General features: G+C 35.6%; 1 pseudogene across 1 annotated transcript in view; it reads right to left on the bottom strand.

The window, feature by feature from the left end:
- The window catches only part of LOC310890892 (adhesion G-protein coupled receptor V1-like), a 68,089-nt pseudogene extending 43,321 nt beyond the window's left edge, over positions 1–24,768 (bottom strand). The window contains exons 1-12 of the transcript in view: positions 24,164–24,768; positions 22,688–22,958; positions 21,560–21,889; positions 18,280–18,456; positions 17,577–17,800; positions 8,440–8,566; positions 8,166–8,351; positions 6,136–6,316; positions 5,358–5,521; positions 4,597–4,720; positions 3,939–4,205; positions 1,326–1,452 (exon numbers count right to left, since the gene is read on the bottom strand). The product of the transcript in view is annotated as an adhesion G-protein coupled receptor V1-like (transcript). The remainder of the gene's footprint in view (positions 1–1,325; positions 1,453–3,938; positions 4,206–4,596; positions 4,721–5,357; positions 5,522–6,135; positions 6,317–8,165; positions 8,352–8,439; positions 8,567–17,576; positions 17,801–18,279; positions 18,457–21,559; positions 21,890–22,687; positions 22,959–24,163) is intronic.
- Positions 24,769–24,987: the final 219 nt, after the last annotated feature.

Raw genomic sequence — 24,987 nt, 5'->3', positions numbered from 1 at the left:
GCTTCCAAAGGTTTTTCTTCTGTGGCGTTAACCAGGGTGCTCTATCCCAGCTGTGTAGCGCTGCTGCACTAACTCCAATTACCTCATTAAAACCTCTGTGTTTTCGGTGGTTTGGTTACATGCTACTTTGACCACTTTTTTATATGCTACACAACTGTCAAAGTAGTGACAGTATGGAAGAGACAGATCCCTAGTAAATATATTTTATCAATGATGACTGAGCAGGTTCCTCAGATGTTGGAGATCTTGGTATCCTATAATTCCATAAAGCACCTGTATATAAGCATGTTTACATCAAAACAATATTCTTAACACCACCAAATCCACAAAAATTATCCTGCAGATTAGACTATAAAGGACAAAAAAACAACAAAGCCCAAAACAGTGAACAGCACAACAACAAACACACAATGAACTTAATATCCTCTTTTCTTGAGACTATTCATATTTCAGATGTATTGACACAAGCATAAAGAACCAATTCACAGCCATAAGCATCTGCTTCAAGGCTTTAAAACAAACAGACAAAAAAAAAAGGATGATTTTTTAAATGCAAGAAGAACCTCTTCCCTAACTATTTGCACTATCGCATTTATTGTGACCTAACTTCTCTTTACAGCCTGTCTCAAGATTTCTTAACGAAAAATCATTTTTTCATCCAATTAAAACCCCATAGTAAATTTATGAAATGAATGTAACAAGGCGAGATGCCAAGTGCATTCAATTTTTAACCCTGCTAATTCTTCAATATATCATGGTGGCACAAAGGAAAATACTTTCAAAGGTCAGACTAATGAAGAGTGTCACATCCGGACTTTAAGTATAGATTTCAATCTGTAATTAACAGATAAAAGAAAAAAAAAATACAAAAACAGAAAGAAAGAATACAGTAGTTTGCAGTTGAAAATTTCAAAGATGGGTACAAAAAGCCACCTAGTGCCACACAGTTTTATTTAGCTATTTGTTGAGTGGTTTTTTTTCTTTTTCTGTCAGCCTAGGTTATATTGTGCTCAATCATTCAGATTTTTCTGTATCTACAGGTTCCTGAGATTATAACAGAACATCAATGCTGAAGTCTTATTTAGTTACATTTCAACATGAGCTTCTGTGCACTTTTTAATATTTACTGTGTACTCCATAGTATTACAGGTGATGTCTTCAACACATTACAAATCATTTAATCCAAAATTTTGTAAAACTGTTTTTCTATAGTGCACTTCTATCAATGCACACTTGTGCATTTGATTTAATCAAAGTGCTATTTATAAAGTACCACATACACCAGTTCCAAAAGAGTGCAAAGATATTCTTTAAACGTTACTTACCAAAAAATGTTACTTTTGCCTTCTTCAACTGGCTTCTCTAAAGGTTCCAAAGAGAAAATTCCATTAGGATCATCATTTGCTTCAATAATAACTGTTGCCATTCCAGCCTTAAAGATAACTGTATCTCCTAAAAAAGAGGACAATTATTATTATTAAAATTGGAATCAGAAATGTAGGTAACTCTAAATCCAATTATGTTTTCTACTCACTACAATTGCTTTTATACAAAGAAAAGGACAATTATAAAAGTCAGTGAAAAACAGAATTTGAGGTATTCAGCAGCAGGCAAATCAGAGTAAAAGTATTTAAGTAGTGTACCATCCAGAGAGCAAGACGTAAGATTTTCAGGAAAAATGACATGAACTGAGAAGATGTGATTCTTACTACACAGTATCCTTGCATGTAGTTGTTATGTGAGGTAACATTTTCTGTTTGATCATCTGGACAAGTCAAAAGAATAAGATATTCAGAGGTACAGAATAAAAGAGTAAGGTATTCAGAGAGCCCCGACCTTCTTTAGACCTAGAAGAAAAGTATTGCATTTAAACTAAATACAAGCTATGAGCAATGTCTAAGAGTTTATTCACTCCCATATCAAAGAATATCTAAAAGGAAGAAACATAAGATTCTTATTATGTAGATGGGAAGCTAGCAGGCTTTCAGTGTGCATATTAGTACAGGTAAATATTAAGGGATGTTAATTCTAACTCCATTGCATTGTCCATAGATGAACATAATGTGTCCACACCCACCCCATTTTTTGTCTTCTTTGAAAGTGTCCGACTAAATTTTGTTCCACGTTAAACAATGTGCTTATTCCTCTAACTTCATATACCTCTATTTGTATTTTCTCTCAGGAACAACAGTCCCCAAAAAAATTTCAGAACAGTCAAGGCCACTGTATGTAACCAATCATAGAAAGAAAACCAACTTTTGCTTTCAGGAATATGTATAGAAATATTCTTTATTCTTAGTGATTCTAGAATGGCTGTAAAACTATATGATGCTCATTTTAGAGGAAAAAGGAGGCTATGGATACCCATTCCCCATGTGCTAGGAGAAAAGCCATGATATGTTCCCAATGGGGTAGTATTGGGAGCTACCAGTAGATCCTGAAGAAAGTTATTAAAGTAGAAAGAGACAACAAAAGAGAAAACTTATGAAGGAAGAAGAATGGTTTTGTCTAATCCTTTCCCTAGTCTGATATTTTATAAGAGACCTGGGTACTACAGTGAATACCAGCCGACCTTGGGAAATAGCTTAGCTGCCTTATACTCAAATTACTGCTTTCCCTGTCAACCTCTGGCTGCCTGCTACCAATGTTCAGGGAAGGATTCAACTCAAGATCAATGCTGCCTTGTGAGAAACTCACAGGCCAGCCGCAGGGTGTCCACTGTAGCATGACCTCAATCACTTCAGTCTTATCGACTGCTAAAGACTAAGACCATCAGAGACTGTAATGAGAACTAAGATGCTTAGCGTGCTTACAGATGAAGAAATCTAATTTTAGGTTTCCTAATCTTGAATTGAATACCTGGTAGGTATTTTACTTTGAGAACGTGTCACACAATCTGAAGGTATAGTCTGATGGTTAATTGCCATCATCTTTCTTTGCTTTATTAAATTACAGCCCCTCAGGTTTCAATGGCTGATTCAATACAGCTTTGCTTTGCATTGCAAAGATTTGCAGCAGATTCAGAGCCTGTTATTACCTCTCAACTAGAGAACAGTAAAAAATGAAGGGCAGTAAATTAAAATTTGATAACACAATTGCAAATGACTCTCCCACAACACCATGAGTTTTGTTGGAGCTAGGTGTGGGGAGGGTCTTTATTAAATACTTAGGGCTCTGGAAAAATTATGAATTTCTTATACTTCACTTTTATTTTCTCATGTATATTACATAACAGTGATAATTTATTCTAAAAGATATGTATTTCAAAAACGTGAGGAATGGGCTGAATAATTTTGGTCATTCCTTTTTAAGTGTAAACTTTGAAAAATAAATAAATAAACAAAAATACGTTATTTCTAAGGTAATAAATCCTTTCTTTAGAGGTGGTCCCCTGGGTAAATTGTGACATATATTTTTCTGCAAATTAAGCCTTTTAAAACTATAGTCTCAGAGTGAAAAAAATGTATGCATACTTTTCGCTACTAATAAAATAGAGCAATTACATACCCTTCCTCCAAAATATGGCAGTTCTGTTTGTTTTTACAAAAATCATGTAGTTTTGTAATACACTCTGGAGCATGAAAAAAATAACTAAAAGAATACCTCTTTTCCTAAGACTGTTGGGTACTAAATTTTGTTTTTTTTTTTTTTGCTTTGTGTTTTTGTATTGAAGTCCATCTAATTTGGAGCATTTATATTTGAAAAGGGACTTTCACTCCAGTTGTTTTTGCAGGCAAAGTATCAACTCTATCATTTGATTTTTGTTTCCAATAAAATAATTAAGGATGAAAATTCAAACACAGTATGCATTTATTGTATAAAAATCTTGAAGCAAACATTATTCGTATAATTCTTGGCATTTAAATATTGCTTTATGATAAGACCAAGATACTAAGAAATTGCCAGCAAAAAAAAAAAAAAAAAAAAGGAAGACTTACCTGTAGAATTGAAAAGGATAATATAAAATGTTTCATCAGTTTCAGGGGTATCATCATCGTTGATATACACAGATAAATTCTGCTCCCTTTCTCCAACATCAAACAAAATGACACTGTTCTTTCCACTGGGAACAAAGTCTCCCTCTTCAGCTGTTGCATCTCCATTAACAGTAATATACTGGACAACAACAGCGACATCAGCAGATCCATTCCTTAGGACTGTAAAGTTTGCAACACTTCCTTCTTGAACACTCACTGTCACAGGTTCTGAAAATACAAAAGCAACAAATCTGTCTGAGTTCAAGCCTGAGTTGCTTGCATTTGCTCTGTTTTCTTAATTCTCTCTAGTAGGATCTTCCTCTTCAATGAAACAATAAGATGTATGTGATAAAGGTAGGAAATAATTCAGGTACGAGAGAATATTTTGTACCTTGCCTCCTAACTGATCTCAACATCAACAAAGAGAAAAATGACACACACAAAAAAATGGGAAGGTTCTGAAGGAAACAAATATAAATTAAATACAAAAAAAAAAAAAAGTTTGGGGAGCTTTTCCACTTGCTCTTTTGGGATTACGATTTCGCAATGATCTGGTTTGTGAAAAAAATCCGTTTTAGGTAGTGTATGTATTCCACATTTATAAACAATAATATCTAACCTGCAAAATAAATGGGATCATCATTCTTTGTTATTTGTAAAATTGCAGTGGTTACATTGCCCAGCCTGGCTCCACCGGTAGCATTGAATAAACTGATGGTGAATACTTCCTCCTCTTCAGGCACCTGAAAGTATTAAGACATTAATTTCTAGCATACAAAACACTGAAGAATTTAAAATGAAAAGTTAGGGGGATTAATAAGCCAGAGATTTCTGAGTGTTGTTTTTATTTGTCAGTCCTTATGTGTCTCAAGAGGGATGATAATTCATACAGTTATACAGAAATTATCATCCATCTACAGTTTTTGTAAGTAAGTCCCTTCCTCTTTATCTTGCACAGATGACCCAAAAGTTACCTTCCAGTTTTATGTTTCTGATACATGTAGTTTTTTTTACAGCTTTATTTATTTATCATTAGGTGTAATCTTTCTTATATTACTTCAAATTTATCAGCATATAGGATTAGGATTGAAATTAGGATTCCAGTTATCAAGATACGAGTTTCAGTCAAACTTTCCTATAACTTTACCACAGTACAATTACTCTCAGCTTCTACCTTTTTTGTTTAGAGGTATGCACAGCTTCTGAAATTTCTCTATGATTTGCAGACATTATCTCAGTTCTACCCAAGTATTTTGATATTTCCTACAAGTTATTAGGCTCTTGAGAAACACACATTCCTTTTTTCTCCTTATACTCTAATGTTTTAGTACTTACTCTTTGTCCCATATTCTCACCCCAAAACACTGTAAAAGTGTTTACCTCATCTGGCAGTGAGTAAATGGTGATATTTTTTGAAAACTCCAGATTATCAAATAAAATAGTCCCTTGCTCTGGATAGACGTCATTGGTACATGCTGGATCAACAACCCAAGACACACTAACATTTCCATAGTTTCCTTGATTTCTTACAACTCTGTAAACAGCTAAAAAACATAAACAGAGTCAGTGTGCATATTCAGAGCAACAGAAATCAAAAAGGAACATCTGAAACATCTGAAACTGAGAAAAAGGAAATACAATAATAACCAATTTCACTTCTTATGAAACCAGTAACATGTTGGAGTGCTACAGAAAAGGACACACAAAGACAGATTACTAAAGCAGTGCAAACTGCTTTAATTTCACATGTTAATTCTTGCCTGTAAAAGTAATTGATAACTGAATAGATCAATTAAAATCACCCATAGGAAGATTTAACTCTATGTTTCTCTTATATAACACCCCATTCTTCATTCTCCACAAACAGAGCTACTACCTCCACGTTGCACTTTGCACATACATCAGTACTCCATCCCTCCTGTCTGGAAAATTCTCTAGCAATCCTTTTTACTCAGTTAATCCCTCTGTTTTTCCACACCCATACTTCTCCACTTCACTCTCCGCTGCTCATCTTGCTTGGCATTGTACCAATCTGTAAAGTCCTGAGTGGAGATTTTAGTAAGAAGTCTCCTAGACTTCTGTTATCCTAGAACAGGGAAAATAAGACTTGCAGAAGCAGACAGCAGATAAAGAAGTAACTCTAATAAAAAGGAATTACCGGTATGGATGACTTCTCCTTTGCTTTCACTTATTGTTACTGTTAGTTCGTAAGGTAGAAACTGAATGATACCATGCGGATCATCATTCTTCAAAATGGTTATATTGACCATTGTGGCATTCCCCAACTTGCCTGGCATTTCACTGTAGCCACTAAGTACCACAGAATATAGCTCATCCAGCTAGAAGAGGGAAACTCAGTCAGAACAAAAATACATATTCAACATCCACATCAAAAACAAAATGGTCTATAGTCCACAGTCCCCCATCAGGCAGAAAGGGATACAAACTTAAAATGAAATCACACACATTCTACATGCAATAAACGTTTGTATAATGCTATCAAATAAAGGAAATTGTTAGAACTTTCTATCTCTAAAAGCATCAGTTTCTCCAAAAGTCTATTATTATTATAAGCAAGGACTTATTTTGTGTACTTAATTTAGAATCGCATAATTTCACAAGTAATGTTTGTAACACACTCTGAAATGTAAATTTTCTTTCCTCCAAGACTTCTTAAGATTCCTGGCTTTGTAACAGGTAAAGCAAAGATTTTTAAACCATGGACAGCATGCTAATTTAGAAAGAATTGATCAACTGGCTTTATTAATCTAATGGGACATGGTACTTTCAAAAAAGTATCAGAGAACATTAGAAAAAAATATTGCATTTATCTATCTAGAAAACAGCATTACTCTACACTGGGGAGAACTCAGTGAAACTGGCTGGTGGTTAGCAGTAAAGAAACACACATGAACTGGTTCTTCACATACAATTCAATTAAACAATGGTGTTCAGTACTACAGAATGTCATGGATGCTAAAACCTTACCTGCGTTCAAAGCGTAACTGCTTCAATTAACAGAAAGAAAATCTGAAGGCACCCAAAGATACCATCCATTACTCCAGACATCCTTGGACTGCCCACCATTGGAGGCTGGGATGGCATTCTGGAGGAAAGTGATTATATATGTCCTGCTCATGTATGTGGCTTTTGGCCACTCTTGGAGATAGAAGAGTATAAAAGGACCTCCTTATTTTTTAGTCCTGACACTACAATTCGTATGTTTTTGCCTGAGCATTTCAGCAGGATGACTTACCTAGTCTAATAATACTGCTGTAAGCAGGGAAATACTTTTATCTCAGCCTGCTGATGAACTAGTAAAAACTGGGAATGGAACTATTAAATAACCCGCTGTTTTAGTGCCTAAGTTTTACTAGATTAACTTATGTTCCTGGCTTCTGTAGTGGAGTTCAGACTTCTTATGTCTCCTTTCTTTGGAGTATGTAGGGAAAAGAAACCTGAATTTCTACAGCAGCCTATGCAATTGAAGTTGGAGTTGCTGTGATCCCCTGATTTCCTCATCATATGGTCCTCCATCCCTCCTTCAATCCATGACTGATGACCACCTGGCCCTACAAAAAGATTATTAACCTTCCTAAAACCTTTATGTTTTGTAAAGCTGGCTTTCTGACATCTTACTCCTAGATCAGCTCATTAGCAGGATCAGACAAACACAACTAACTGCTTATGCAAAATACAGCATAGGAATGTGCATGTAAAGGCAGCAAAAAATGCTGAATCACAGCAGCTAAAATTTATGTTAACATAAATGTGGTAAAATCAAACCCTTGCAAACTTCCTGATGGAATCCAGGATGGCTGATGCACAGGAAAGGGAACAAGCTACAGAAAAGCAGAAAGCAAAGAGAAAAGCAACAGACACATGCCTCAAATTGTGCAGATTTCTGGGATTACAAAACAATAGAGATATCAGAGAAATGAATATTCAGGCAAGACTGACAAGACCTGATTTGTATTGATATAAAGTGCTTTCATATGGTGCTTGACTATCTTATAGGCCTTTCAGTCACTCCTCCTCTATCTATTTCTCACACTTAAGAAAAAGAAAGCCTTCAAATGTTACAGAAAAATTGCTGGTATTTACAGGTGAAACCATCTATATTTTAGTAAGTGACAAACAAATATGTATGTGAATGCAATTTAAAGAGAGAAAAATATTAATTCTTACCTCTGGAATCCCATCCATCCTTGTCAGTAGAGTAATTATGATCTCTCTTTCACCAGGCTTAAACTCCAGAATTCCTGTGCTTCCATAAAACTCATTATTATCTCTTGGTTCTACAGTGTAGCGCAGAAACTGTCTGATGAGGCTTCCTCTAGTGCGAACAATCTGCAGCTCAACAGACTCCCCTTCCTGCAAAAAAATAAAATTAATCTTTTTCTAGCACTCTGTTAGAACTAAGTCGTCTGTAATGTTTAAGTGACGTTACTCGGATAGCTACCTTGATGCTGTAGGGACCTCTGGAAGAGGAAGAAAATTCGAACACTCCTCCAGGATCATCGTTTTCCAAAATTGTAATTTCACAAGTAGTAAACCCGTATTTCAGTATCTGATTTTCCACACTGACCCTGAGAAAGGAAGGTAAGAGGTTTTTTTCAAGTTGCAACTCTGTTTAGCAAATCCATACAGAGGAGATCAGGATATTGACAAATTTTATGAATAAATTATGAAAGCCAACAGTTACCTACAAGGATTAAAACAAGTTAAGAATGATACAACATCAGAATGTTTTATCCATTCGTAAAAAATAAATAAATAAATAAATAAAATAAATAATTGCCTCTGAAGTAACTTTTTGTTTGTTTGTTTCTGATTAGCTTTTTATAGCTAGTAACTCTGTTGTTTGTTTGTCTGTTTTTGATAACACATGCACACAACACACAGGAAAAGAAACAGAATAGTGCCAGGAAAAAAAAAAAAAAAAAGTTAGTTAAATTCAGAACTACTTTGTACTTGGATCAAGGTATAAAGGAAATTCCAAAATCACCTATGCTGAGATTACACTGAAAAGCATAAATTTCCATTATTGCTTTGTTTGTCAAAGTTTACTACTGACATAAAGAGGCAGAAATTTGACCCTCGATACCATGGATTTCATCCTCAGCTCTGTGTTAGCCTGCCTTCTGTAGATGTGGAGACTACCTGTAGGATCCCTGTCTGACTCTACAAAATGTTGGACCTGCTCTCAGTAGCTCAGACTCATTCCCCTTTCTCATTACTCCTTTAAAGCACATGCTGAATGGTGCAAGAATGAAGTACGTTGACCAAATACGCATACTTCAGATTCCTCTCAGTAAAGGATTTCTCTCTCTGGGCTTCTCCTACACCATCTTGATCGTACTCTGTGACAGGAATGGGCAGTATCTGATAACAGTAATGAACCTTGCATATTACTTGCTTGCCTTTCCTCAGAAGCAGTAATTTTCATCATTTTAAATTTCTTATATTAAAAATTCCAGAGAAGCACTATTGCAGGATGCATCAAGAATACACCTTCAGATTGATGGTCTGCATATGATTTATTACATGTAGTTTTAGGTACTTAGATTCCTTTGCATCTTTCACGTTTCCTGTCAGTATTGTATTTTTCAATGAAATCGTGGTCCTGCATACTGTACATATTTTTGTGCTTTCACTGTGCTACAACCTAGACTTTATCAAACACTATTTCATGAAGAAATGTGATCTATTATATCCAGTTTTTGAAATCAGGCCCAGAACTGTGTCCAGAAGCACGTTTTAAGTAACTGGAACCTACACACACAAAAACAACTTAGCATTGTTGTAGCACAGTCTACAGGACAGGGTACAGGATGCAAAATAGGTAATACCTATTTAATAGAGTAACGTGCTCATGTTTGTTACATGTTTAAAAAAAAAAAAAGTCGGTAGAAAAAATAACCTGTGTTATATAAATTATATGCATGTTAGTCTAAATCAAGATAACTTTCCTTGTCTTTGACTAGAGAAAATTACTCTGTAACTCTAATCAGTTCAGCCATTTAGTTGGGGCAAACTGTATTTGTAGCAGTTTAAAACAATTAATTCATTATTCCATGAAACACTCAAATATCAAACACTGAGCCATGCATTCATAACTTTCATCATTCACAGATCCTACATAAAGAAATGCCTTCAAGCAAGAACCCCATGCCATCAAACGAAACACCAAAGGGGAAGCATGCGTTGTCTGAAGAGATGCAGAGACGTGATTCTTGGGGGGGAAAGAAATGATAAAGACAGTTTCTGTCCAAACCAACCACTTCTAAAACAAAGCATTGATTCACTGAGGACAGAAAACAGTTCACCGCACTTACCCAAAGAACACGACAAACCTTTCTGTCTCTACCCTGTCAACACAGAGGAAAAAAAAAAAAAAAAAAGAGGATGTAGAAAGTAATGAAAGTGCCACTTACTAAAATTTCAATACTACCCATCTTATAAAAGAACAAAAAACTAACAAAAGGGACAAAAAAAAAAAAAGAAAAAGAAAAAAAAGAAGGCTTTCTTTTTACTTTCCAAAAGTTTATAATGTTCTTTTTATGGGAACCCTGCTTGCTTGGCATTTTCCTGTTGACAAAGGCCAGCAAGTGGGCAGTTCCCACTTAGGAGGAGTGACCCCATGACCAATTCAGCATGTCAAGAGCCACTCAAGGTGTTCCCTACCAAGCCCTCCTCAAAGAGCTTGATTACTGACTGCGTGATCACAACTGCAGCAGCCATCCACGATTATAACCCTTTATTAGGGAAATACATCTACGTGCCTCTGTGATATGGTGTTTCATCAGTCTGACAAAGTAATGATAAAAACAGATAAGCACAGAAAGAGTACTGATGGGTACACAAGGAAAAGTAATTAGGCACAAAATCACAGCAAACCTCATTTACAACAATTTTTTAGTTAATCAGATTACCAAAGTAGTATATATACATGTATAACATAAATACAAATATAAGAAAGAGAAGCAGAAGGAGAAAAAGGGGAAAAAGAGGGGACAAGGAAATAAAGGGACAAAAAAAAGAAAAGAAAAAGGGGAAAGGAAAAGGTATTTGCTAATCAAAAGGTTAAAAAATTAAATCAAGTTTCAACCAAGCATTTATAACAAAACTGCCACATGAAGTCAGTCAAAAGGGCAGCATTATTCTGCAATAGTAATCATGTATTTTGGCTTTCTTAATCAAAAATACATTAAATACAAAAACTGTATCGTCTATCAAAGCACCAAAAACAGATTAAAACAGTGTTTGTAAGGTGATAATTGGGCTCCACTAATCTCAAAAATAATTTAAATTTGGAATTCAATACAGACAAGAGTTCACTCTAAATTCTGAGAAGTAAATACATTCACAGACGTTCTTTCGAATAGGAAGTCTGAATTAATTGAAATTTGTTATTGATATTCACTGAAGCTAGGTATATATTGAGACATTCTCCCTTCCCTCAGAAACATGCAAAAGCATTCAAAAAACAGCAAAATATTAACACAATGAAAAGATCAAGGAGAAGATTCCAGAGTTGGTAATGCTAAAATTTAATTATAGCGCTAAGCTGTTAGTAAAATAATTTACAACAGAAAATAAAAATGAATCACTATATCAAGTGAGCTTTTGATATGTATTAAACCTAGACAGCTTTCAGGTCAGGAAGCAACCAGTAAAATTCAGTCCATCAACTGGTAAAAAAGAACATTGTTCAGGTGGTTTCTCCATACAAACCCCATCTTGAACACCTGGATCCTTTTATTTATTTACTTATTTGTTTGTTTGTTTGTTTATTTATTTATTATCTGGTCATTTTTTTTCTCTGGCTGATATCATGAGTGGTCAGACCGCTATCACTGCCCTGGCACAGTAATGTTAGTTACTTCTCCAAAAAGTCATAAAACATCCTATGCAGAAACTTAATAGAAGCAGCTAGGTTTAGGTTTCCAGCTCCAAGATGCTGTTAAGCAAACAATGAATGAACGAAGCTGTGGCTGCCCCATCCCTGGAGGTATTCAAGACCAGGTTGGATGAGGCTGTGGCCAACCTGATCTAGTAGGTGCCATCCCTGCCCATGGCAGAGGGGTTGGAAGTGGATGATCTTTAAGGTCCCTTCCAACCTGAGCCATTCTGTGATTCGAAGAATGGTGCACTCAGTAGTATTCTTTATATCTATACTCTAAGGCATATACATGTAACTTTTCATAACATAGAATGCATATCCCTAACAAGAAATTTTTAAAAAATAGTATTGAAAAAAAAAAGAAGAATTAAGAGAACAAAGATAAATTAGGAAAGTACATTTTAAATTTAAATCCAAAATGTTTGTTGTAAAGTATTCTCACAGGTTTACTTTTTTCTAGGAATAATAAAAAAAAAAAATCCCAATTCTATTGTTTTGAACAATTACATTGTAATGCAATTATCATACTCACATCCTGCAAACTTTTATCCTTTTAATCCAAATGCTTGCTTTTCGGTTCAGTGTACTCTTCATGTGCTAAACCTAAGTCCATACAGGGCTAAACCAGGCAAGGTGAAGCGTTCAGCAAATAGCTGCATAATACTTCCAGCAGCCAGCTCAGATCGACCCGGAGGAGCTACGGGGCTGGACACAGGGTCCGTGCCACCAGAGAGCTGCCAGGACACCAGCCCCATCCCCTGCCACGTGCACTTCCAACCTCGAAGAACAGAGGGGCGTTCATATACCACCCTTACACCACGGAGGAGATGCTCCCAGACTGCCTGACACTACACGGGTCCAGTTCAGTCCCGTTTCACTCCTCGTGGTATGTGAAACCAGCTCTTTAGGTGTTCCTCTGACAGCAGTATGGAAACAGGACAAAGAGGGCTATTCAGAAGCAGCAATAAAAGTTAAAACAGCTGCTTTGACATGGTGGCTTAACCGTGGCCAGCAGCTCCTCCAGCTAGTGAAAAGAACTCTTGACCAGGAATAAGGTGATACCAATCACTGGGAAAGCCACTTCCCTGTTTTTATCCTCAGCTTATTTTTTCCTGTAAAATGGCTATGTATGGACATGAAGTTTCATATCGTCACAGACAGTAAACCCTGGCAATGCTTATGATGCTGCCAAAAGAAATACAACCTCAAAGTGTGTAAAGCATTTCTTATACAACAAGACTAATGTGAAATGACTGATCATTAGGGAAATTCTTTCAGTAAAAAAAATCATAATTATTATGTAGCAAGAACTACAGATGAATTAGGACAACTGACAGGAGCTTCAAAATGTTTCTTACACTTTTTTAAACATGCAGTACAAGAAAATAGGAGAAATTAGAGTTTTGACTAAGTTTAAGGTACCATGAGAATTTCAATGTTAAGAACTAACTAGAACCACAAAATAATTAAATAAATAAATGAAAAATAGCTTTGAAGTTAATAACTTTTGACAAAATCTGGAATTTCTGCAGAACCTGAGTGTTCTGAAAGACACATGAGAAACTTAATTTCCACTGTGAATCTACACGGCTGTCATTATTAAACCACACTTCTCTAAAAGACTTTCTTTTCTATCAGGGTATCTCAAAAAGGGGGAAGTGAAATTGCTTGTGGAACATTACTCAATTTGCTTGCATTCAGTGTTCACCCCCTCTTCAATTTTTTCAGGATTATCTACTGATTTAATTAGAGGCAGGCTCTAGCTCTAAAGAACTGCATTAAAGTAGGATTTGCCACATTAGACTTTCCATAGTGCCTCTCATCAGAGGAAACACCTTCTCTCCAGGTTTAATCCATCATTTATTTGATTTTTGAGGCTATTTTAATTTTTCTGAGTCATAGCAGGAGAGATATGTTGTTATTTTGAGAAGTAATGAAAACAAGCAGTAGGTGTCCAGCGCACTCATTTCAACATTCTACTATTTTCAAATGACTTTTTCCCCGTTAAAACGCAGTCTGATCAAACCCTTGAGGCATCCCTGGAGGTTTTCAAGGCCAGGTTGGACTAGGCTGTGGGCCGACCTGATCTAATGGGTGGCATCCCTGCCCATGGCACTGGGGTTGGAAACTGATGATCTTTAAGGTCCCTTCCAACCCAAGCTATTCTGTGATTCTATGAAAATTTACATAAGTAAGATAGATATGGTTTTGAAACAGACACTAACCAAAGGGAATTACCAAGTAAGGAGAAAATCCTAGCTCCATTAAGCAGTATGGCAGTGAGTAACCCACAACACATAAACCCTTAAGCCCTGTCCATCAACACTACACAGTGATTTAAATGGCCCTCCTATGCTTTTCTAACTTTTTGACATGTAGCAACCTCTAAAACCCAAAAATGTTTAAAAACTGCCAGATATTTCACAGTGAAATAGTCAAGTCTGTATTTTACATTTGTAATTTTCAAAAAATTACTTCATAACTCATAGGTCTAATCATTTTCCACATAAACTGATGACAGAATGTCAGCCTATGGAAATCTGTATCCCATCACAGAAATCACTAGAACAATAAAAATCTTCAAATAACGTTGCTTCAGTTTATTATATATAGTAAATGAGATTTATGTCGTAACATATGCATATGGATCTGTTCTGGCATCCTAACTTCCATGAGTTAAGACTCAAAAAATGCTGGAGCATAAGGACTGCCTAAACAGTTGTCTGTTTGTTGATTATCACTTCCACAAAATAAAAGTGATTTATCCCCAGATCCCAAAGTCTCCAAGTTCTCAGTCTCACCACCACTCACTCATGAGCACAAACACAGGCCACGTCCCCAGCCCACATACCCTGCAGGTTCTGGCCCTCTGGTTGTGCCAGGTGCCAAACTGATAGCTGTCTGCACCTTAACTGGGGGGCTGATAACTGCCAGTGAGAGATTACGTTGTGTAGAAGGAAAAAACAGCAATCAGATTTAAAAAAAACTGATTTCTGTTTGTGCTTACCAGGTAAAATGAACAGCCCTAGTATGCATATATGCTCTCACAAAGCACACACACAATTTCCATGGCCTGTTCCACCTACATTCATCAAGAAGACCAAGGTCTTTCCTTTCTCACATAGATTTCACTACAGACATCTGGTTTTATTTATGCTTGGTCTCAATTCAGGCCTATTCAGATAGGGCAGGCATTCAACCTGAATCTGCTCCTAAAAAAAGAAAATATAGAGAAGCTTCAGCAGATACAAGACTCTCTTGCTCCTTCATTACTCATCATTACTCATCTGTGTTCTTTGGAATCATATTTTTCATGTTATACATTTTCCTCCAGTTTGTGGACAAAATTCAGAGCTAGTTTTAATATCTGTGGTCTAAGTATAGAGAGCATAAAGCAAGAAAGGATAACATTGTTTTTAATGGCTTGGAAAAAATATAGTTATGGATGCACTTAAAGCTTATTTAAAATTGAACTGCCTTGACAATACCACTAAGCCGTAAATAATACATCCTTGTTAGAACTAATTATTTTGATTATTTTACCCGTGCTATTAATAATTGCAATACATTGAATGCTTATGAACATATGTCTATGTCTGTAGTTTCATTAAAGTTCTTACATGCTTTCTTTTCTCGCTGACTTATGCTACAATTTACGGAACAGTACAAGCACATCTACAGCACAGTGCATCTTTGTTTTCATGCTCATTCACTACTGCTGTGAGGTGCTGGCTGCCAGCCTCGGAAACTGAAATCTTCTATTTGTCCACAAAATACCAACCAGGCTGAAAGCAATAGCACGGGCGTACACGTAACCCTGCCAGTATCCTTCAACCCTAATTTGAAGAGTCATGTCTAGTACTGAAAGGATGATCTCTGCAGTCATTTCATTCTTGGCTTCTGCTAATTAGTTGAAGTGAGGGATGCTACCAAGGTCTAGAGAAAAGTTCAGATTCTATCTCCTCCTTGCTTACTTCTTTTTCCAGGACAGACCACCTGTTCCTCGGTTCACTCTCTGACCCTGCCAAGTGTGGGAAAGCTGCTTACTGTTGGCACACTTTTCACCATCCACTTCATGATCAACAGAGCCTACGGCTTGCACCATACACAGCAAAAGCAGAACACTGGTTGTATTTGTTCAGCTGCCAGTTCAATCCCTGTTGCAGCCACCATTTTCAAGGTATAGCCTACAGTTGTAACTCAGGATAAATGGCAGAAAACTGTACTTTCACACACGTGAATCAAAAAAGTTACCCTTTCATGCTGCTTACTTCTATCTACTTACTTGTTTACCTCAATACCACTCTGCATTCTTGGCCACCTTACACTCAAAACTTGAACCATCATTTCTAATCCTAGTTTCCCCCTTTGTGCCAGAGACTCTAAAAAAATTCCTTGAGACAAACCAGTTTCTCCCACAGAAAGAAAGCGGAGAACTGCTTGCAATAGTCTCTGTTTTTATTCTGAAAAGGATTGCCTTTTTAATGTAATGAGTAGCCAAGGTAGAATAAAATAACTAGTTCTGAACTACATGCATTAACCAGCCACCTTTTAATCAAGCAAGCCAATCCCGCAAAGGAATAACATCTTCCCTGTGTGCCATAAAGATGTTCGAAAACCATGTTTTCTGAAATGGGATCTTCTAGTGATCAACAACAGCGTGAGGAGCTTCTTGCCTATTGTTTGCTAATGTGGAATCACTGTGGATATCTGTTGTGGATATCTAAGAGCTAGCCTACGCTTCCTGTACAGAATAAAAATACTTCTTCTGCATAAGGTAAGGACTATGTAAGTAGTAGATGTTCAGTGTGGAAGCTGGTGCTGGCAGACCACTGTAGTATGTTTTCAGTAAAAGTGGAAAATGTACCTTAGACAAATAGGAGGTAATACAAGAGCACGTGTGGTGGTATTTCTGTATTTACTTATGTAACTGAGCTGTGGGAAGCAGGACAGACGATATAGCCAAGACACTCTTGTTAGTAACTCAAAGAGGGAAAAGACTCCTGATTATAAACTAATTTAAGTTTTCTGAACAGTGTTCACATGCAGATAATAGTATCACCTGAGGGCCCTTACAGCCTGTTATCCTAAAATCCTCCACTAGATGAGAAGGGAGACCAGAACACTGTGCTTCAGAAACCCCACTGCATTCTCATTAGCAGAAGACTGCAATAATAGTCACACTGGGATATTCTGGGGGCTATGAGCTGACAGAAGTATCTAATTATCAAGGAATATTGAACATGCAGATCAAACAAATAAACTGCAAGTCTAATTCTACAGTGACACCCAAGTTATAAATGTTTTTTCTGACAGAAAAAGTTCTGCATTGCTTTTTAGTTCTCACTTTAGTTTTTCCCATTATCTTACTAAATATTATTTTTCCGAAAAAAAAAAAGTGTTAAAACCAAGAGCTATAAAAAAGATCAAAACTGAAAGAACTTTCTAAATAGCATACAGAATTTTCATGAAAATATAAACAGTTAAGTCATTAGATAATAAATGCAAAATGGTTTCTTACATTGATCTCCAGTCAAAGAACCCATACACAGTCTGAAACAAGGGCCCACTATTTCTTCAGACACATATCAACACAATGCAAGCAATACCATGTAATTAACACTGTGCTAATCTGTTATGCATAAATTGAGTACTGCAGCTGATACATATGAATAGAGAATAGGGTACAATACCTGTCCAAAGTTAATAACACAGTTTCGTTCATTTCAGGTACATCATCAGCTTTAATGGTGATGTTAATTGTGGTATCACTTTGTCCAGATAAGAAAACCACGGAGCCGTTAAAAGGACTTATATCATCCTGTGTTACCGCCTTTTGATTGGGACCAGAGGGTTTCAAACTCCAGAACACAGTTGCTTGACCATCAGTCCCATCTCGATGCAATGCAATGGAAACCTGTGAAACACATTAATTTGTTGTGACTTGCAAAAGTAGATGCAAAACCGATTACTCCCTTGCAAATTACTATTTGAATAAATAATAATAAAAACAAAAGTTTGGCCAGTTCTAATTTGAGAATGGGAAATGATCTATCTTATTCAGGATTTGTCTCAGTCCTACTTTACATGACTATGCTCGCAATTGGTGAGAGAGACTAACTGCAGTATCTTTTGCTCTGTGTGAGCATCAAGGGCTAACTGGTTTTAGATACTTACACAGAAAGCAAAGACCAATCTCAGTTCTCTGGAAATCAGTAACAGATTATTTCAGAGCATTTTTTTTTTTTTTAAAGAAGAGAATATTTAGGATAAGACAGAACTTACAGGAAGGCTTTTCCTCACATTAATTGTCAAATGCTACACTGAATACAGCAAACTCCACCTTCTCCAAATAAGTTTTCCATAGCAAAAGACAATATAAAAAGGCTTACTTACCAGCGTAGCAGGGGAATCTTCTGGTTCAGAAAGAATAATCGGTAGATTGCTAATAAAGCCTATTTCTCCATTTGCAATATCTGGAGTAATCCTCAAAGAAATATTTCGAATTTCGCCTAATCTAGGACTCACAGATGGGACTAGAGGAATTCTATTCACCAGTTCAACTCCTTCCAGCTGTAGGAAAAAGTAAAAGAAAAGTGAGAAATAAGAAGCCTCAGCACCAAGTCAGAACAGTTCTGACATTTCAGAGTAATTTTCATATAAAGGAAGTATACATCTCCAGAGCAAATTCTTCCTACTGATAGCACTGCTGTTATAAAAATTTGTAAGTAGACATGTCAAAGAAATTAAGTGGATATTGTTGAGCTGTCAGCAGAATGGTACACCTCCCAGACAAATCATGTTAGTGTATGTAATTAAACACAGATCAAGCCAGAGAGAGAGACTCTGTTCCAGATCAGCTGATACATTACTAGAGCTATTAACAACAGTCATTGATGAGCAGCATAGGCAATTGTCTAACATCATTTTTTGTGGCTTGCATTGATAAAAATCTAGGGAAATCACTGAAGTCATAATAATTTACAGCCCTTGATCAAACAGCCAAATAATAATCCACTTTTCTTTCCTCTCCACAAAATTTTAAGGAATTCTCTATCTAAGAACTACCAGAGCCACATTAAGAATTTAAATTCAGTACAGTATTTCAAAACTGTATTTTACTTGTCACTGCATTTCTGATAGATTATAGATACTAAGAGGAAATAGATTTTTTTTCATCCTTTTCTTTAAAAGGGAAGCATCACTCGCTAAGCCCAGCACCAGTAGTGACACACCAAGGAAAGCAGAACTTGCCTGTTTAATTATTTCCTTTAAATATTATTTATTCCATGTGATTCTGTCTACATGCATCATTACAATAAATGTTTCCATAACAGATTTGCATATATTTCTGTGAACATTTCACTGGGGCATAAACTCCCACTGACATTTTTTCTTGGAGTTATCAGGTGTTATCATAGAGTAAAGCTTTATTTTTTGGGGATAAAATAGTGGCCTTTCTTAAATTCATATAGTAATCATGGTTCACCATTTCAAAAGATGATTTTTAAAGTCTTACAGTTCTTGAAACCAAACTCTATAAATATGTGGGCTGTATCATATTTTGTTCCACAACTGCTTGAGTAACACCCAGAAATATGCATGAACATTTATCTGATGATAGATGGAAATGTTTTACAAATACTGTATTTAGTAACTGATTCTCAACCATTCCAACTTGTTATCAAAAGTCTGAAGAACAGATGATGGCACTGTTTGTTTCTCCTCTTTTCTGAGCTTTCTCCTAGCATAGGCCCCGATTCTGCAATTAACAGGATGAAAGTGCACCATTGTGCGGTTATTAGCTCAGTAAACTTTCTGAAATACTACACAGCCAAAACAATTTGCTCTATTTAAAGTGTATGCTGTATTTGGATCCTGTATGGTACCTTTGGAATAAAGTAATAATCAATAAAGAACAGAGATTTTACTCTTTCTGCAATGTTTCCTTTAGTACCTTTTAAAGGAAACCAGTACAAAGAGAAAAAAATATATAGTTATTTGAACAATAACAATTAGTTTATGAGCTTAATTTTCAGAGTTAATCTTCCTAGCTATACCAAAAACCGCATCTCTGATTACAGCACGTTATTTAATTGAAGGTGTCACTAAGGAATATATCTCACATTAACATTATCTCCTGTACCTTTATTCATCCTACAGTTTCATTTGCTTCTCTGCTGATTCCTGAGTCAATTCTTTATTTTGCCTAAGTACAACTCATTCTAAACATGTTCACTGAGATTATCATTTATTCACGATGCAGAAGGATTGTCACAGTGATAAATAGTGGTGTTTTCCTTCTCTATGAGTTTCTAAATTAATTATTTGAGCTGGAAAGCTCCTCTGATTTAATTTCTTCAAACAAAGATTTTATTTATAGTTCATGGAGAAAGTACAGAAAAAAAAAAAAACAGATTGGAATCTACAGTTTGAAAATCCAGGCAAAGTGCTTGGAATGACTGAACATTCTGAAATATTTATCAGATGTGTGTCTTGACTACAGTCAAAGGACAAAAAAAAAAAAAAAAAAAAAAACATTGAATACATGGAATTAGACATTTAAGAATTTTGTGGATCTCTCAAACCTCTTGCAATCATAAAACATACTAACGTGTTCTAGTATTTCAGAAGGCAATTCCTAATCTAACTGTGAATGCCATAAATAAATAAATAAATAAAATTGCATATTAGATAAACAATATAATTCTGGCAAAACTTTTTGTTCTCATTATTCCTCCTGTAAGAGAATGTAGGGAGAAGGATGTGGAGGGAGGAAATCTTTCAAAGGTCTTAGAAGTGATTACAACGTCTTTGGTAGACTATAAGGAAAATATAAAACCTGGCAAATTTGAAATTCATGGATATAACATCAACACCTTCAACGATGATAAAAGTTATCTTTTACAAATTGAGATAGAAAAAAAAAAAGGAAAGAAAAAAGTGAAGAAAACTATACAGGGAAAAAAAAAAGTAAGTTCTCCTAACAAATTTATATATAAATGCAATATAATATACATATAATATATAATGTATATTTGACCCTTTTTAATTTAGAATAGTTCAGCTGGAAGAGCAAAGATCACAGTATCACAGAATTGTAGGGGTTGGAAGGGACCTGGTCAGGCTGGAGAGTTGGGCAGGAAGAAACCAGATGAGGTTTAACAAGAGCAAGTGTAGAGTCCTGCATTTGGGAAGGAACAACCGCAAGTATCAGTACAGGCTGGGGGATGACCTGCTGGAGAAGGACCTGTATCAAGCCCAAGATACATTTACTTGCATGTCATTTCTGAAATTTTTCCTGCTTCAGTAATTTAATTTTAAGAACCTTATTTTTTTCACGTTCCAAGTCAGAGGCCAAGCAGAAACATGCTTCAAGGGGCAAGCAACAGACAACGCTGATCTCATTTTGATAAATTCCATGATTAGTACCTGAATCCTCTTTAGTTTTAAAATTTGTTTAATTACTAATGATTAGGGATAGAAAACTTTATAGCATAGTTATGAAAGATGTCTTTTTAAATAAGAAAATCTTTGCTTCAGAGCTAAGCACTTTTTTTTTTTTTACAGGAATGGTCATTTAAATTACAGTCAAGGGGAAGGATCAATTATTGAATCATATTCCTCATATTAAATAAGCTAAAAAACAAAAACAAAAAAAAAACAGCTGAGATACCTGTATGAGGAAATGAGCACCATTTTGAAGAAATGCATCTTTTCTTATTGGTATACTCAAAGTATGATGTGTTTTTCCTTCTGGAAACAGGAGGATGCTGTTTCTAGACATATTTAGAATGCCATCTTTTGCTCTCTCAGGATCCAGAGCTCCAGCTGGAATATACAGTGCAGTATAAACTAACTGCACATTTCCAACTGTTCCTTTCTCCCTTACAAAACTCAAGGATAAAAAGCGTCCTGTTGGATTACTTTCAATCTTCTGATTCTCCAAAGGATAAAACTTTATTACGCCATAAACATCATCGCTGTCCTGAATGTAAAACAAAAGCTGCAAAACAGAAAACAGCATCACTTACTCAATGCTACAATTAATATACACCACAGTTTTCACGTTTTCATGAAAGTATGTCCTGACTGTCATCATACATTTTTATCGTTAGTGAATTGGCACTCAAGAAAGAAATCAGATTGACAGCCCCAAAGTGTTGCTTGTGCACAAGCAGCACACCACTGATAGCAGCAACTTTCCTGCTATGCCTCATCTATGTCAGAATGAGCTTTGAATAACTGATTTTTGGTTCAGCAGCCAAAGTGAATAATTTGAATATATTTCAGACTGTGAAAAAATCATTTAATTCACCAAATTCATTCCAATCATATGTTCAAAAAGCAAAGTAGGGACCTGAGTCACAGAATTGTCAGTAATGCTAATTACCCCTTATTTAAAAGTTCAGAGGTTAGTCTTAATCACTAAGCCATCCTCTTGAAGCTGTTACTCTGTGTAAAACATTCCAGTACCTACAGCAAATAAGCAAGTGAAAATAAATGCTCAACCTTCTCTTAGCAAGCAACCAATCAAGATAGCAGTTATGCAATGATATTTATGATGGGAATATTCTAAGCTAAATGCTACTGCATTAAATAGGTCTGGCCTTATAAAATATGTTAAGCCAAAGACTTTGGATGTGGCTCTTTATACTGAGAATACATCAGCTTGCTTCACTTAAACTCAAGCACAACTACTTCAATTTAGCCAATCCACCAAAACTGGTGGATCCTAATCCTAATCCTACTCCCTAATTATTATCTATCACCTCCTCAAAACAAGTTCTGAAATCAAACTTACCTCAGATGGTTCGCTGACTTCTGCGCCTCCCTGTATTGTATGAGCTAAGAGCTTCAGAAGATAGGGCTCTGCTTCTTCTGGTATGTTATCATCAATAATGGTCAGTGAAAGTGTGACCAGCATCTGTCCTTGATCAAAATGTATCTCCCCGGTCTCTGGAACAAGGTCTGCAGTCACAGGTGACAGATCACTGCTATTTCGAGTTATGACCCAGGTCACAGAAACATTTCCATGTGTTCCACCATTTCTTACGATCGTGATCCCTTCAAACCTGTGGTTTTGAATGAAAATAAAAATCTGTAACATGCAATTATAATTAATATCGGTTTACTTAGCTATCTGTTCCCTGGCAGATTTATACTGACTTCAGTGGAATCGATATTAACTGCTGCTACTGACATTTGAGTCAGGACTTAAAATTTGTGAAATCATACCACAGAAGTAGACTTTTCTCAGGTTGCTTATTCATGAGATAATATACATAAAGACATGAGTAATATATCTAAAGACATTAGTTAAAATTTATTTTGTTTACAGTAAGAAAGATACTGAGAAGAGGAAAGTTGGCATGTTTATATTTTTTCTCAGGAAAGATGTTAAATTTCAGAAAACTTTTTCTCAACTAAATTTCTACACTGTTTTATGGACTATATCAAAATACAATTGTCAGGCATGAGTGTTTAAATAATGATTTTATTTAAAATAAAGTGACTCAACTATTTGCCTATGCACTGAAATATAATTTATCAATATTTGTGATTATGGAAATGTCACGTTTCCTGTATCTGTGTATAAGAAAGAAAAAAAAAAAAAGTGAATATTGAAGTGCTGGGCTCTACATACTAGAAATTGTTCATAAAATCATAGGTTGATACATTACCTCTTTCTCTGGGGATGAACCACCATCACTAGCTAGCAGTGGACATTTTTACTAAAACTGGCAATATTGTATAGATATTAGTTCTGCTTGTAAAGATTTGTGTGGAGATTTGTTTTTAATTTATCTGTAAAATTACATGTATTTAACTTTTTTGGAAGTCTATGGGTATTCAGTACTTCACAGAAGACACTCACCACCATTTTTTAACCAGAGACTGACTTTAAATACAGTATAGACAAAGATTTACTGGGAAAGGAAGCCTGAAATATATTTTCCACTTGTATGAATGGGTGTGTGGCCGCATCACAACTTCACTGATCCATCTTTTAGATTAAGGGTTTTTCAGTATTTTGATAATGTCATTAAATATTTACAGTTCTCATATATAGTTCATAAATATTAAAATACTTCTGCATAATTAGACATTTTCTCCCTTGAAAATTCTATATCGTTTATAATAATTACACAGTAGGTGATTTCTATATTAATTTTTCACTACTGATTTTATAATTACTGTCAGTGAAATCCTAAGGATGCTTTACAGTGCCAAACAAATCCCTTAACATGACGAGATACTGTTTGAAGATCTGTAGTACCTTGAAATTTGGTCTTCATCAATGATAACAGTTTGAGTAAACAGGATACTGTTGATTGAAAGCACTCCATAGGGTTTATCATTTGGTTGGATGGTGACGTGAACAACAGATGGATTAACCAAAACAGCATCTCCCTGTAACGTGTCCTTAAGGAGCATAATTTGGAAGGTCTCAGCAATTTCTGGTATGGCATCATCAAGGATCTTGAATTTCATATATACTTCATGAACTAGAGGTGTGAAGACAATAGTTGTATTTGGCTGAAGATCTAGGAAGTCTAAATTGAGCTGCGCATGTGCTGTTGAATTCCCAGTTATGATGGTGTAACTGACGGAGACTTCACATTCATCAGGTCCAATTAATTTTCCACTGTCATCCTTACCACGAATCACTTGAATTGTGAGCATTTCGACTTCCTCAGGCACCATGTAAGTGCTCTGAGCAAATCGCACAGGGCTGTCATTTTTCTTAATATTAATCTGAACAGAATTCCTTGTGGTGTTGATTTCAGCCCCTCCCTCCACACTCCTGAGATGAACAACAAACAATTCATCATTTTCAGGTATCTGGAAAAATAATAGTAGCAACAGGGTGTAAGTCCCATTTCAAATATATGCAGAACACTTACTTAGAAATATGTTATGTATATTTAGCAATAAAGGGAAATAATACAAACATTACAACCCTTTTCACATTAAAATAAACAGGCAAAAAGAAACTCGCTTGCAACTTTGAAAATCCCTTCTCAAAATTGAATGTTTCCATTTTCTAAGACATACTTCTATGCTATGGAAATATGAAAAAGTGGGAAAAGACAAAAAAAA

The sequence above is a fragment of the Anser anser genome, assembly GCF_964211835.1.
Source record: "Anser anser genome assembly, contig: HAP1_SCAFFOLD_111, whole genome shotgun sequence".
Classification (NCBI taxonomy): Eukaryota; Metazoa; Chordata; class Aves; order Anseriformes; family Anatidae; genus Anser; species Anser anser.
Note: the sequence above shows the minus strand (reverse complement) of the source record. Positions and strands in the feature narration are given on the sequence as shown.